At 38.5% G+C, this 14,215-nt stretch overlaps 1 protein-coding gene across 9 annotated transcripts in view; it reads left to right on the top strand.

Moving 5' to 3' along the window:
* Nucleotides 1-14,215, top strand: part of FRMD5 (FERM domain containing 5) — a 343,392-nt gene that overhangs the window by 85,520 nt on the left and 243,657 nt on the right. The window contains exon 2 of one of the 9 annotated variants that reach the window (XM_025390461.1): nucleotides 11,848-11,919. The exons of the other annotated variants lie outside the window; for them this stretch is intronic. The gene's annotated coding sequence lies outside the window, so the exon portion shown is untranslated. The remainder of the gene's footprint in view (nucleotides 1-11,847; nucleotides 11,920-14,215) is intronic. 9 annotated transcript variants of the gene reach the window in all.

Below are 14,215 nucleotides of genomic sequence, written 5' to 3'. Positions count from 1 at the left end.
CTTTTGGAAGTTCATTTTTTGTTACTATTGGGAAAGTGGCATATTTGGGTCACCCTATTTGGTATAAGTGGCATAGAGCTTGTCAAGAGCTGTTCTTGGGGATATAGTCATACCTTGTTTGTGAGGGAGAATCCTGCAAATTTGGTACCCTTTGATCTTCTCTGGGACAGCTGCAGATAGAAGGGCAAAAGTTAAAGAGAGGTTTTATATAGAACCATTCCTATAAGACCCCCTTTTCATCTGGCTAAATACAAAGGTATTCACTAATGAAGCTTAACTTATCTCTGAAACATTTTCATTTTAATAGACGACTTATAAATAAAAATATTAAAGGGAAAAATCAGTGAAGGTGGCCGAGCGCGGTGCCTCATGCCTGTAATCCTAGCACTTTGGGAGGCCAAGGCGGGTGGATCACAAGGTCAGGAGTCCAAGACCAGCCTGGCCAATATGGTGAAACCCCATCTCTACTAAAAATTCAGGCCAGGCGCGGTCGCTCATGCCTGTAATCCCAGCACTTTGGGAGGCCGAGGTGGGCAGATCACGAGTTCAGGAGATTGTGACCATCCTGGCTAACACGGTGAAACCCCGTCTCTATTAAAAATACAAAAAATTAGCTGGACGTGGTGGCGGGCGCCTGTAGTCCCACCTACTTGGGAGGCGGAGGCAGGAGAATGGCGTGAACCCGGTAGGTGGAGGTTGCAGTGAGCCGAGATCGCGCCACTGCACTCCAGCCTGGGCGACAGAGCGAGACTCCGTCTTAAAAAAAAAAGAAAAAAAAAATCAGTGAAGGTGCAGTGCCAGATAAGGGATTCCTTTTTTATTATATTTTTGTTTCAGTATTTTTTAAAAATTAGACTAAATTATGAATTTTAAAATAGTACATAAATAATATACGGAGTTCTTAATAGTCCTTTCAGGCTTTTATTCTCTTAAAATGATTTCTAAAACCATATAACAGGAGTTTTAAAATAAAACTTCTAGTATAAGTTCATTATAATTCCTGTGCACTTAAAATAAGCATTATAGCACAACTTTGAAATACAAAATAAGATATACTTCTATCTCCAGGGACTTCTGACATTTTTATATGGAAAGAGAGAAGTATTCGGCCAGGTGCAGTGGCTCACTCCTGTAATCCCAGCACTTTAGGAGGCTGAGGCGGGCAGATCACAAGGTCAAGAGATCGAGACCATCCTGGCTCACACGGTGAAACCCTGTCTCTACTAAAAATACAAAAAATTAGCCGGATGTGGTGGCGGGCACCTGTAGTCCCAGCTACTCAGGAGGCTGAGGCATGAGAATGAACCCTTTGGCATATGGTTTTCCTCGTGTTGACTTTTGATTGGTGACTGTCACCAACCAATATTCCCTAGCTCCTTTGTGCACCTCAAATGACTAAGAATGGAGAGAGTACTAGAATTAGCATCTATTTCTTTTGTAGAGATTAGAAACAAGACACTGATTGCTGTACTTCTTCAAAGGATTCCGAATGGGTGATTAAGAACAACTTTAAATATTTTTGGAATTGAGAGAAAGTTATGAGTCCTTTTTCAGCCTGAGACTTACTGTTATGAAGGAATGCATACCCAGTCAGCCTTCCAAGGATACTGCTAGCAGCTGCATTAAACTATTCTTAGGGACGTTGTTTTATAGACAAGAAGTCCCTTGAACCTGATGATCAGGGGAAATAAATTGATCAGGCCCTTGCAGGAGCTATTTATCACCCTGGAATACCTTTGACAATTGCTGAAAATGCATGCTGGCAGGAAGTGTTTTAATTACCAAAACCATCAGATCATTTGCTTGGTTCTTTCAGAGTCAGTGAAATATATGAGTGAGTAATGGAGTCTGTTCAATAAAAAATTAGCTAAGCATTGTATCTGCCACTGTCCCTGTTGCAGATGGAAGGCCAGATGTGCAGTGGCAGTCACGAGTCATCAGGCTCATATATATAGAAGCACACACATATGTATGTTACATATATATGTATACATGAGAGTTAAGAAAGGAAAGATTTTGTAGTTCATAAGAGAACATATTTACAGCAGGTTGAATTTCTGGAAAAGGCATTTTAATTAAATGGAAGTGGTTTTCTTAAGTTTAATTTGGTTTTCATTTGGAAGTAGCATTATAATAGAGTTATATGCTTAACTGGGGGAGAGATATCCGAGTCTTTATAAAATTGGTTATAAGTGTAATATTTAATCAGCTATTAGTGATAGAAAAGTACAATAATAGTCAAGCACTTTTCAAAGATAATACATTTTCTTATTTAATTTCTCACACTATTATCTTTATTTTGCAAATGAGGAAACAAGTTTAGAGAGATTCAGTAATCTGAGGAAGATCATAGGGCAAGGAAGTGCTAGAGCATGGCTTCATTAAAGGGATTCGAAAATGCTAACCCTTGAGAGTTTCAAGGTTAGCAGTAGCTAGAATGATGAAAAAATATTGAAGCTAGAGATGGATTATAATGGAAAAGTAGAGATGGTCCACGCTTTTTCTGTGTTAAGAGAGATAATGGAAAGTAGTTGCCAGAGGATTATATCAGTGATTTACTGTTTTGAATGGTAGTAAATTGAGGACTGTCTGTACTGCAGTTGTGAAATATATGAAGTCCTACAAAAAGTAGACTTCTCAGAAACCTTGCAAGCAGTTTCTTACAAAACTGGACATACTCTTACTATATAATCTAGCAGTCACACTCATTGATATTTACCCAAATGAACTGAAAACTTATATCCACACAAAAGCCTGTACATAGCTGGGCATGGTGATGTGGTCCTGCAGTCCCAGCTACTCAGGAGGCTGAGGCAGACGGATTGCTTCAGCCCAGGAGTTTGAGGCTGTAGTATGCTATAAATGCCTGTGAATAGCTACCGTGCTCCAGCCTGGGCAACATAGCAAGACCCTGTCTCTAAAAAAACAAAAACTGCATGTGGATGTTTATAACAGCTTTATCCATAATTGTCAAAACTTGGAAACAACCAAAATATTCTTCAGAAGAAAGAAGGTTATTTACAAGAAGGTGAATAAATACAAAAAATTACTTACAAAAAATTTACAATAAATAATTACAAGAAGGTGAATAAATAAATAAACCATGGTCCACTTAGCACTAAAAATAACTATGTTATCAAGCCATGAAAAGACATGGAGGAAACTTAAAGGCATTTTACAAAGTGAAAGAAACCAATCAGGTTATATACTGTATAATTTCAACTATATGACGTTCTGGAAAAGACAAAACTATTGAGATAGTAATGATCAGTGGTTTCCAAGGGTTAGGAAAGAAGGAGGGAACTTACGTAGAGCAAAGAGAATTTTTAGGGCAGTAAAACTATTCTATATAATATGAAAGTGATGGATATACGTCATTGTACACTTTTCAAAACCCAGAGAAAGTACACTATCAAGAGTGAACCCTAATGTGAATTATGGACTTTGGGTGATAATGATATGTCAACGTAGGTTCATAATCAATGTATTGATTATAACAAATGTACCACTGTAGGGTGGGATGTCAATAGTTGGGGGATCGGTTTCATGTAGGGGGTAGGGGAGTATATGGGAGCTCTGTACTTTCTGCTCAATTCTGCTGTGAACCCAAAACTTCTCTTAAAAAAAAAAAATTGGCTGGGCACAGTGGCTCACGCCTGTAATCCCAGCACTTTGGGAGGCCGAGGCGGGTGGATCACGAGGTCAGGAGATCAAGACCATCCTGGCTAACACGGTGAAACCCCATCTCTACTAAAAAATAAAAAAAAAAATTAGCCAGGCATGGTGGTGGGCACCTGTAGTCCCAGCTACTCAGGAGGCTGAGGCAGGAGAATGGCGTGAACCTGGAAGGCAGAGCATGCAGTGAGCCAAGACAGAGCCACTGCACTCCAGCCTGGGCGACAGAGCGAGACTCCATCTCAAAAAATAAAAAAATTTTTTTGTTAACTAAAAAGAAATTAAAAAGCCAAGAAAGAAGGAAAAGAAAGAAACCTTGCAAGCCAGAAGATAATGGGTGACATATTTAAATGGGAAAACATTCTGTCAACCCAGAATTCTATAACCAGTGAAAATGTCTTTCAAAAATGAAAGAGAAAAATGGTAAATTTTATGTTACATGTATTTTACCACAGTAAAAGAAAGGAGAGATCAAGATATATATGAAAAAGCTGGATGAAAAGAATGCAAAGAGCAAACAATGGCACTGACACTTCATAGTTAATGTGATGAGACCAGTTTAGAAATTTAAAAATTATTTGAGGAACATAACCATTAATGATAATAGAAGACAGCAATAATATCACAATAGTATCTAACATTTTATTGAGTACATATTATGGGCCAGGCACTAAGCTGAAATGCTTTATATCTGGCACTGGCAAACTTATTTTATTTTATTTTATTTTATTTTATTTTATTTTATTTATTTTTATTTTTATTTAGAGAGAAGTCTCACTCTGTTGCCCAGGCTGGAGTGCAGTGGTACCATCATAGTTCACTGCAGCCTTGAATTCCTGGGCTCAAGGGATCCACCCATCTTAGCCTCCCAAGTAGCTGGGACTACAGGCTTGTGTCACCATGCCTGGCTAATTTTTAAATTACTGGAAGAGGTGTCTCACTGTGTTGGTCAGGCTGGTCTCCAACTCCTGACTTCAGAGATCCTCCTGTCTTGGCCACCACCCAAAGTGTTGGGATTACAGGCATGAGCCACTGTGTCCAGAGGTTTTTTTGTTTGTTTTTTGTTGCTGTTATTGTTGTTTTTGAGACAGAGTTTCACTCTTGTTGCCCAGGCTGTAGTGCAGTGGCACGATCTTGGCTCACCACAGCCTCTGCCTCCCGAGTTCAAGCAATTCTCCTGCCTCAGCCTCCTGAGTATTTGGGATTCCAGGCGTGCACCACCACGCTCAGCTAATTTTGTATTTTTAGTAGAGATGGGGTTTCTCCATGTTGGTCAGGCTGGTCTCGAACTCCAGACCTCAGGTGATTCACCTGCCTTCGCCTCCCAAAGTGCTGGGATTACAGGCATGAGCCACCACACCTGGGCTTGTTTTTTTTTCTTTTCTTTTTTTTTCCCAAAGAGATCTCAGAGTCTCTGGCCTTGGACTCAGGGGCTCAGATGATCTCTGATCCTTCCGCCTCAGCCTCGCCAGTAGCTGTGACTACAGGCAGGCATCACTGCACCTGGCAAGGGAGACTTTTAAAAATAAAAGTCCAGACAGTAAATATTTTCAGTTTAGCAGACCTTTTACAATTTCTTTTGTCTATTATTCTTTTTTCATTTTGTTTTGTTTTTATACCTTTTAAAAATGTAAGAAGCCATTCTTAGCTTGAGGGCTATACAGAAGCTGTATGTGAGCTCAATTTGGTTTAGTCTATAATTTGTTTACCCCGGTCTAGACTTTAAGCTTTTGACCTCAGTGCACATGACTACTTAACAAAATCCAAACCACTTGCACATCCCTGAAAAGTCTGTACAAAAGACCAAAGGCATATGGAAATTGAGAATTAATTGTCATATTTCCGTGGCTTTTGTTGCTGTAGGAACAATGATATAACAAAATTAAAGAAGTAATTTAAGTCATCTATAATTCTACCACCCTAGCACAATAGCCGAATCCAAATTACTTTCCAATCCTGGCCTTTATGCAGCATATTTTAAGAACAGTAATTTTTAATGTATTTTCAGCATGTAAAAATAACTTCAGCATTTCTAATTTTAAAATCTCATTAACATTTTTCATATTTTAATAGAATGTTAAAAAATTTATCGGTTGAATTCCAATCATGCAGCTTCACGAGAGCTGTTGCTTTCCCCCCTCTAATCACATAACATTTGAGCAACATTTTTCAGCTGATAACTATAAATCAAGAGAGAATAGAGATCCAAAAGAGGGAGAAGAGGTGTGTAATAAAGAGCATATGAGGATTGAGAAAGATGAAAAGATGGGAGTAGTGTGGAACAGAATTGTTACAGTGGTACATTTCCTACCCAAAAGATCAATTTTTACTTAAGGTTTCGTTCAAACTTTTGGCCTTCTGTGTCATTCCTGTTTTTGGTTTTGTTGGTGCAGAATTACTTTTAGTTTCTTTATTATTTTTCTTAAGACTGGTGATGTTTGTACTTTATCACCACTCTTCCTTAGCTTTGCCTCCCTGTCTGCAGCTATTTTCTCTAGCTATGGTTAAGGTTGTATCCCCCTTCCCTTCCTTTATATCTTTTCATTTGCCTATCAACCTTCTCAAATATTTTGTTTGTGAATGAAAATATATTTTGTAATTTAGGAAACAACCCACAATACCATTATGCTGTGGTCTGGGGCCCTGGGTGGTCTCTGACACCCTTTCAGAGAGTCCCTGGAGTCACAGATATTTTCAAAAAATGCTAAGGGTTATTTATTAACTTATCTTTTCATGAATTGATGCACGTTTTAAAAAATTTCTCAGTTTAAACTTCTAAAATGGTAAAAATATGCCATATATATCATCCACATAAACAAAAGCTCATTGATGTTCTCAATCATTTTTAGCAGTGTAAAGGCGTCCTGAGACCAAAAAGTTTGAGAATGGCTAATGTATTTCATCAGCAAACTAAAAACATTTCTTAAGCAGCTTTGCATTTTCAGTCCCAGTACTGATTGTATAGAATCTGTGGCAGAACTTTCCCTCACAGTTTAGAGGTGAAAACATACTTCTCAATGGATAAGTACAGTTGGAGTCAGTAAGTGCAGAGATCGTACACATCACGGGAGTCCAGAGGAAACTATACTTAACTTGTGATTATGTTACTGCTGGTAGGGGAGGGGTCAATGAGAGGCTGGAACCACGTTTATTAAGCCTTCCTAGGAGGTGACCACTGAACCAATTATTTTAAAAATCAGAATGAGGCAGGTGAAGGATTGTTGTAGGAGGCCTTCTAGACGAAGCAGCAGGAGCAAAGATAGGGAAGCAAAGAGTGCACTATGTACAGGCAAACACAAGCAGGCCTCTGTTACTGCATGCAGGATGGGTTTAAAGAGTAGTGGTGATGAGGCTGGATATATGGCAGGGAACAGATCTTAGAGAGCTAATTTTAGCCTTTTAGGAGTTCAGACTCTATCCTTAAAGGGAAACCCCACCTTTCTTTCTTTATTTTTGAGCACATATGTGGTGTTCATCTTTCTATATGTGAAGAATTTGACTTATTAAAATAATATTAATTATTGGGTATCAGACCCATCTGTAAACAGAAAAATAAAGTTAAGTGTTTTCTTAGGAAACGGAATGTAACCGTACTAAAACATTATACAGCTATGGATTCAACCAACTGTGAATGGAAAATGTTTGGTGAAAAAACAGTAAAACAACCATTTACGTACATTTACATTGTATCAGGTATTATAAGTAACCCAGAAAGATAAATTATATAGGAGGATGTGCTAGCTTATGTGCAAATACTACTCTATTTTATATAAGAGACTTAAGCTTTTGGATTGTGGTATCTATGGAGGTTCCTGGAACCAGTCCTCAAGGGACAGCTGTAGTAGGCTTAATAGGAAGAAATTGTGTGGTAAATATTCACCATCCATTTAGTTCTAATGGGCAGTAGTAATTATGGGTTTTCTTGTTGAAGCTAATGAAGGTAAAAAAATATGTCCTTTTTTTAAAGACTAAGTTGAGAACTACTAGCGCTAAAAGCAGTACAGGCATGAAAGCAAAAATGACAAGCTACAAATAAATAGTAGTAAAGTGAACCCTAAACCTTTAAATTCTCAACTTAGTATAAATGACAACACATGTTATCAAATCTGCATCATTTTTATTGCCACCATTTAAATTTCACTGATGGTTTCTTACAACTAGCACACTACAAAAAAAAAAAAAAAAAGTGAAGAACAGAAATGTATTTCCCACAGTCTGGGAAGTTCAAGGTCAGTAAGTTAGCACCTTGGTCACTCTGCTTCTAGGATGGTACCTTGAATAGCACAGGTGTTTTTAAGAAATTTTGCCTTTCACACCTTTGAAATAATTTGAGCTGGGCACAGTGGCTCACACTTGTAATCTCAGCACTTTGGGAGGCTGAGGCAAAAGAGCTCAGACACCAGCGTGGGCAACATGGCAAAATGCTGTTTCTACAAAAAATACAAAAATTAGCTGGGCATGGTGTTGTGCGTTTGTGGTTCCAGCTACTCAAGAGGCTGAGGGAAGAAGATCACTTGAGCCTGGAACATCAAGGCTGCAGTGAGTTGTAATCGTGCCACTGCACTCCAGTCTGGGTGAGACCCTGTCTCAAAAAAAAAAAAAAAAAAAAAAGAATTTGAGTGATATAGGCTCTTTATTGCCACATATGGTACTGTTATGAAAGTTTTATCAGCATTATTCACCATAGCCAAAAAGTGGAAGTAACCCAAATATCTATCAGCTGAGAAACGAATAAATAAAGTGTGGTATATCCATGTAATGCAGTATTTGCCAATGAAAAGAAATATATGTTTTCTACATGGATGAGCCTTGAAAATGTTATGTTAAATGAAAGAAACCAATCAAAGAAGACTATATATTATATTGTATGATTCCAGTTACAGTCATGTGTCATTACTTAGCAACAGGGTATGTTCTGAGAATAGGGTGATTTTGTTGTGTGAACATCATAGACTGTACACAACCCTAGATGGTATAGCCTACTATATATACTACCTAGGTTATATGGGCTAGCCTGTTGCTCTTAGGCTACAAACTTGTATAGCATGTTACTGTACTGAATACTATAGGCAGTTGTGACAAAATGATAAGTGTTTGGGTATCTAAACATAAAAAAGTACAGTAAAACATCAAACATCTTTAATGTATGAAACATTAAAAATGGTACACCTGTATGGGACACTTACTATGAATAGAGCTTGCAGGACTAGAAGTTTCTCTGGATGAGTCAGTGGGTGAGTGGTGAATGAATACGAAGGTCTCAGACATTGATGTACGCTACTATGGATTTAATAAACACTGTACACTTAAGCTACACTAAATTTATTTAAAAAATTTTTATTCAATAACAAATTAAGCTCAGCTTACTGTAACTTCATGAACTTTTAGAATTTTTAAACTTTTTGATTCTTTTGTAATAACACCTAGCTTAAAATATAAACACATTGTACAGTTGTACAAAAACATTAAAAAAATCCTATAAGCTTTTTGCTATTTAAAATTTATTTTTACTTTTTAAACTTTGTTGTTAAAAACTAAGGCAAACACACATTAACCTAGGCGTACACAAGGTCAGGATCATCATTATCACTGTCTTTAACCTCTGTATCTTGTCCCACTGGAAGGTCTTCAGGGGCAATAACACACATGGATAATGATAAAAAGTATAGTATAATAATACATAAAACAGTAACATAGTCATTACTATTATCAAGTGTTATTTACTGTACATAATTGTATGTGCTGTGCTTTTATATGATTGGCATTGCAGTAGGTTTGTTTACACCAGCATCATCACAAACATTTGAGTAATATATTACATTATGATGACTGCGACATCACTGGGCAATAAGAATTTTTCAGTTTCATTATAGTCTTTTGGGACCACTATCATATATGAGATCCGTTGTTGATCAAAACATTGTATGAGCTGCATAACTGCATAGGCAAATCCATGGAGACAGAAAGTAGATTAATGGTTGTCCAAGACTGGGGAAGAAGGAAGTTGGGAAATGGGGAATGATTGCTTGCTAATGGGTATGGGAGGATTTCTTTTGGGAGGTGATGAAAATGTTCTAAAGTCGATTGTGGCAAAGGTTGCACAACCTTATATATGTACCAAAAACCACCAAATTGTGCACTTTAAATAGGTGAATTGTATGGTATATGAGTTACCCCTCTATAAAGCTGTTTGATCTATCTGTATTTCAACAGTTAGAGTGATAACTTGAATATTGAAAAGTTTGAAAATACATGTTGTGAGGGAAGGTAAAATGCCAAAGACTGCATTTTACCAGTATATGTCTAATCAAAACTATTCTATAAAAGTCCTTCCTAATTTGAATACAGTGATTTTTTTCATTTGAAGGTAAAAATCCTCTTTATCTTTTACCATTTTATTAATATTTAATTCCTACTTCTTTCTCTCTGGAGAAACTTTGGATTCAGACAGAGCTCATTCTATATTGACCTGACAAGGTCTCAGAGACTAGTACTGTTGCAGCTAATGAGTCAAGTGGACACTCATGCTGGCTGAGTTCCCAAGACTATTCTTACATTAGGGCAAATGGCATGAGGACAATGCATTCAATGTATCAGGCACAAAGAGGTTTTTCTTCCTAATTGACCATGTGTGTCCTTTTTTCTTTGAATAATAGGAGGAAAATCTCCCAACCATGACTTCTGGAATTCCTTCCTTTCCCTCTCCTAGTACCCAAGGTTATGAACGTAGGCAAGGCTTTTGTTCCAAAGCTGTCATCTCCTTTTATCAATTTCCCCTTTTCATTCCTTTTAGGTCTCCAAGCCTCAGAGCAGAAGGTTGTGACTAGTGAGCCTTTCTGATTTGTTTACTCATTCAGGCACACACAGTGAACAGCTGGGAGTCCAGCCAGTTTTGTTATACTGTTGCTTGTCTAAGTGATTCCCAAGTGAGTCAGTGAGACCTTAGGTCCAACTCTGACCATCCATTTGGTTAGTGGTTTGGGTAGGCTGTGGACTGGGAGGCTTTTTGAACTCTTACATAGTAGCTTTTGAACCCTTACCCTTTTGTTCTGCAGGACAGAATGAAAGTCTGCTTGGGAACTCCTGAAAAGACTCCCATCTTCAAACAAACACTATATTTAATTCCAAGCTAGGACAATTTCTTTCTTTCCTTTTCCTATTGAAGAGTAGTCTGTTTGCGAGATCTTCATTTCCATACCCTGATTTCTCCACAGCCCTGTTTCAATTAGCTTTTATTTCCATTGATTTGTCAGATCTGTTTACCAGAAGTACGTTCTTAGATTGAGAACCTCCTTCATGCCAAAACCTTCTGTCCTCTTTTGACTTAACTTTATGTGATAATATTCCTGACAACTCCTTCCTTCTCAGAACTCAATCTTTTCTTGAGTGGAACTCAACTGATGCTTATTGGATTTGACTATATTTTTCACAGTGTAGCATCCAGGCTAACTCTTACCTTTCAGCTGATTCATCTTTGTTTCTTGCATTGAACTACACATTCCTCACATTCTCTAATCAGAGTATTCTCTGAAGGCTCTACATGCACTACATCTTGTTTGTATTTAGACCTTGTGGTCCAGGGGAGTGGATATGTCCAAGAGGTTAAAGGTATGCAAAGAATGGATAATGGTGCCAAGTGGACTGCTTCTGCCATTGAGTGTGATATGGCAGTCACCATAAGAATCAATTACATGGCTTTCAACTAGTCAGTAGTCCAGTTTTTCAGTCGTTCAGTACCTTAAGCCAGAGTTTCTAGACTTTAGAGAGCTCGGAATCACTAAAGGTAGCGGTTTAAAATAGATTTCTGGGACCCCTCCAAATCTGTGATTTAAACTGTCTTGAAGTTGGGCCCAGGAATCTGCATTTTTGCAAAGCACCCAAGTGTTTCTGATAGAGTTGGTTCAGGCATCATTCTCGGAGGAAACAATGTCATAACGACCTTTCCTTTAGTAATAGGCTCCATCCCTAGAGATTTAGAACTAAGAGTAATTAGCAAAATGTAGTATAAGTTGCCACAATATATTTACTTGTGAAGTAAAAACACTACTCATCATCTTATGTTTGTTCATCCTCACCTTGGGAACAAGTACATTCATTATCATTCTTTACAGAAAAGATCCAAAAGAAGCAGGGATACCAGCTTTCACGATCAGTCTGTTTTCACCTTCATAGGAGTTTCAGAATCATCTGTAAGAGGCCTGGAATCCAGAGGCACCCAAGGGAATTAGCAACAAGAAATACAAAGTAAGTAGGTTAGTTAATGAGGCTATGGTGTTAGTATTGTTTTACATTGTTTAAGACACTCTACTATGCCCACATTTTGGGGAAAATGTGTATCTTGTGACATTTGTACTTGGTTTGGTTTGATTTCATACCCTGCCTGCTATCCACAAGCTTGCTTTATATTCTTTCTGGGGTGAAAGCCCCTCAGAATCATGTGAATAACTGCCAGGCCACAAAGCTGACTTCTCCACCTTGGCATCACAGGGTGGGAAAGACTAGCTTATTTCTTTTCTTTTTTTGTTTTCTCTTTTTTTTTTTTTTTTTTTTTTTTTTGGAGACAGAGTCTCACTTGGTTGCTCAGGCTGGAGTGCAGTGGCACAATCTCGGCTCACTGCAACCTCCACCTCCTAAGTCCAAGGGATTCTCCTGCCTCAGCCTCCCGAGTACCTGGGACTACAGACGAGCACCACCACGCCCAGCTAATTTTTGTATTTTTAGTAGAGATGGGGTTTCACCGTGTTGGCCAGGATAGTCTCAATCTCTTGACTTCGTGATCCTCCTGCCTCGGCCTCCGAAAGTGCTGGGATTACAGGCGTCAGCCACCACACCTGGCCCCAAGACTAGTTTATTTCTAGCTGCAGGAACTAGTTCTCTTGTTTAGGCCATTTATTCTAATGAGTAAAAAGAATTCAGAAAAAACAGGCTTGTTTCCATACAGCAACTTCTTTGGGAGGTAAAGAAAAAGAATCTTAGGCTCAGAAGTCAAGCTATCTGTGGTTCACATCTGCTTTGGGAGTTAACACCTCCTTGCACTGTGTCTCATTGATGGTTGTCACTTTCTGTTGTTATGAGAGAGCTTGGGTCCCATGTGAGGTCACTAGTATTATAATGTAGAAGTGGTTTTTAGTTTAGAGGAGCAGCTTGTCAACAGCTTGTATTTTTAAATGTTGTACTGGGAGGAAGTATACTGTATTCATAGGGTATGTGCTTCTTTATTAGTGATCTTAATGCACCTATGAGCAGTTCGACATACCCTAATTATTTCTAGTGCTATGGATTCCATTTGCTGCTAAGTGACAATGTGGATAGTTGGGACGCAAAACTGTGATTAAGAAGCTATTAGTTGGCCCGGCACGGTGGCTCATGCCTGTAATCCCAGCACTTTGGGAGGCCGAGGCAGGTAGATCACCTGAGGTCAGGAATTCGAGACCAGCCTGGACAACATGGTGAAACCCCCTCTCTACTTAAAAAAAAAAAAAAAAAAAAAGCCAGGTGTGGTGGCATATGCCTGTAGTCCCAGCTATTTGAGAGGCTGAGACAGGAGAATTACTTGAACCTGGGAGGTGGAGGCTGCAGTGAGCCAAGATCACACCACTGCACTCCATCCTAGGTAAGACAAGAGCAAAACTCCATCTCAAAAAAAAAAAAAAAAAAAAAAAAAGTTATTAGATACAGTTAGGATGACTGGATTTCAGCTTTTGTGTGGCTAGACTCAGAGTGTAGGGTGCTTTCAGAGTGCTTGTTAAATGCTCTAGGTTAAATCAGGAAGAGGGAAAGCTAGCAAAAATTGTTTAATCAGAATAGTTTGGTTGAACTCACACAAGCTTATCTTTTTAGATGTTGTGAAATTCTTTGCAACTCTATAATTAATTCCAGATTGTTCAGATGTGTTTCCAATGCCAGAGATAGTGTTGTGGCTGCTTCCATAGCAAGCCTGAAAGTACCCCAGGGCTGGCCTCTTTATGGTACTTGCAAGTAGAGGATAAAAGATGTATCTTTTTGTATCTTGGATACCAGTGACCCTTGGCAACAATCTCCATCTCTCTTGAGGGAGTCAGGATGCCAAGCAAATTTTGAGGAACAGATAATAGAATGATGGTATGAATCAAAATAGGGGCCAAGAATCCCAAATTTGCTTCTTCCTTCCATTCTCCAGAACCACGGATTGCAGTTTCCACATTTTTTTTTTTTTTCAGTTTTAACAGCGTCTCCTTTTTCATAATCATACGATGGGAATTCATGTGTGTCAAAGAGATTACTTGGACATTACCACCTCCAAGAGAGGTCATGGTAGATGGCCTTACTGTTGAAAATGTGGTCCATGGATCAGCAGCAGCAGCAGCAGCATTACCTGGGAGTTTGTTAGGATTTCATAATCTCAGGCCCCACTCTAGACCTACTGAATCAGAATCTGTATTTTAACAAGATCCTTAGGTGATTTGCATGCATGTTAAAGTTTGAGGAGCATTGGTAGAGGGAACTGTGGCTATTTATTTTATTGGTCATGTGTGCACTAATTTCCTGACCTCTCTTAATT

This window comes from Theropithecus gelada, chromosome 7a (assembly GCF_003255815.1).
Source record: "Theropithecus gelada isolate Dixy chromosome 7a, Tgel_1.0, whole genome shotgun sequence".
Lineage (NCBI taxonomy): Eukaryota > Metazoa > Chordata > Mammalia > Primates > Cercopithecidae > Theropithecus > Theropithecus gelada.
The sequence above is the reverse complement of the archived record's forward strand: the minus strand, read 5'-3'. Positions and strand labels throughout refer to the sequence as shown.